Genomic DNA, 2,208 nt, shown 5'->3' on the forward strand with positions numbered 1-2,208 from the left:
TATATTTTACACTATGTTTTTACGTTTGTAATTTTACATAACATAAAATATTTTTTACGACGATTATATATTTTCTTCCGGTCTCTTTTTATGTCAGAAATAAGACAGAACTTACGGAACGTAAAATTATGATGCATTGATGGTAAAATATAGGGGGTGGGGTGGGTGGGTGAAGAATAGTTATTCTGCTAACACTTCCGCACTGCACGCTCAACGGAAGTGCACATCTATTTTTGAAGCAATAGCACTGTAGTACTGATGTGAGTGCACTCCCCGTTGCAAAAAAACTGTATGCGAACTTTTGTGGTATTGTTTTTGCTCTAGTTTTTAAACCTTTCATGGGAACGAGGCGTGTAATATACCGTTGAAAAACTATGGATTAGGCGCAACTACATCATGCTGAACACTTTTGGAGAATCCTCATGGTTTAAGAACAGTTTTCAAAACGGTGCGGTGCATGATGAGTGGCAACAAGCATTTTTTCACGTTTTTTCTAAACCGCTCGTCGGAATGAAGCAAATGATACATCGTTGGAATGATATCATCGAGACACATCTTTTACATATATATTATTTTCTCTAATTCATTACGGTTTAAAAGCAGTTTTAAATTTAGTAAATGGCGGAGTTGTGTTTCTTCGAAGTTTTTGCAATTTTTGATAATGTTTACGCTCCAGTTTTTGAACAGTTTGTCGAAATGAGGCGTATGATACATCGTTGGAAATTTACGGACGAGGCACAACTTTCATATGTTTAAATGTTTTTGAGATTCCTTACGGTTTTTATTTAATTTTGAAAATCGTGCGGCTAATGACGAGAGGCAGCGACCACTTTCCCGAATTTTTTACAAACCGTTGGTCGAAAGGATTCAAATGATACGCCATTGGAAATATATCGTCGAGACACAACATTTTCATATAGAACGCTCTCTCTAATTCCTTACGGTTCAATAGGAATTTTAAAAATACCGAAATGTGGAACTCTGTTTCTTGCGGCACCCAAATCGTCGAGGGAACTGCATCAGACGGAAGAACACACTGCTTCAGACAGAAAATCGCACTGCTTCAGACGGGCAAGATAACTGCATATTTTTTAAATACATTTTTTAAATGGAGTGTACTGAAAAGTCCTTCATAGTGGACTTTTTTTAAGACGAAAGTGCACTGCATTTGGATGTCTTTCAAAATGCATTTTTGTTTTAAATGGAGTGTACTGAAAAGTCCGTCATAGTGGATTTTTTTATAAGACCAGAGTGCACTGAATTTGCATGTTTTCTTAAATGCGTTTTGTTCTAAATGTAGTGTACTGAAGCGTCCGTTGTACTGGACTTTTTTAGACCAAAGTGCACCACATCTGCATGTTTTTAAATGCATTTTGTTTTCGATGGAGTGTACAAGTTCTCCGTAGTGGACTTTTTGTAAGACCAAAGTGCACTGCATTTATATGTTTTTTAATGCGTTTTGTTCAAAGCGAAGTGTACTGGAGAGTCCTTCACAACACCACGCGATATGAACAACATCTTTTTTAAACAAAATCATGTATGTGTTCACCGTACTGAACTGCAAGTTTCTGCATATATATATTTTTCTAATTTGTTCTGCACTACATGGTCAAAGTAGTAAGTCGAACAAAATTTTCTTAGCTATTTTTAAGTTTTGTTTCTTCTTACTTTTTTTCTCATGTGTTCCGGGCAAACTGCATCGCCTATTTCTTTTCGTGCCACAACCAAGAACAAAGCGAACTTCAAAAAAGTGAAACATTTTTTCTTCTGCACATTGAGAGAACTACAAATGGCGCAAACAAAATTCCGAAGCTATGCGCCTGTGGTAATCATGGGCTGCCTGAAAACAAAACAAAAGTCCACAACGGGTCGTAGCAAAATTGGAAATTGGTTGCCATTGAGGATGTGCATCCATCAGCAAGTAGGCCATCCCTGTACTGCCTCTGTCTGCCGCTTGCACTAACGCTTGCCTCAGGACGAGCTCAACTGCAATCGGCACCGTGCTCAACTGCACATATGTGGACGTCGGACCTCTACAACATACACAACGAACCCCTCATAAAAAACTATCGACGTGTGTAGACTCCAAGGGGAACTACCCGTGCACTGCTAGTTCGTCGAAAAGCCACCGATGCGGTGGGCTAAACTGCATGCTCCCGTTGGCCGAGCTGTAGTCCCGCGTGGGCAGAACTGCACGTGTCGTGTGCA

The sequence above is a fragment of the Triticum dicoccoides genome, chromosome 2B (genome assembly GCF_002162155.2).
Source record: "Triticum dicoccoides isolate Atlit2015 ecotype Zavitan chromosome 2B, WEW_v2.0, whole genome shotgun sequence".
In the NCBI taxonomy this organism is placed as follows: Eukaryota; Viridiplantae; Streptophyta; class Magnoliopsida; order Poales; family Poaceae; genus Triticum; species Triticum dicoccoides.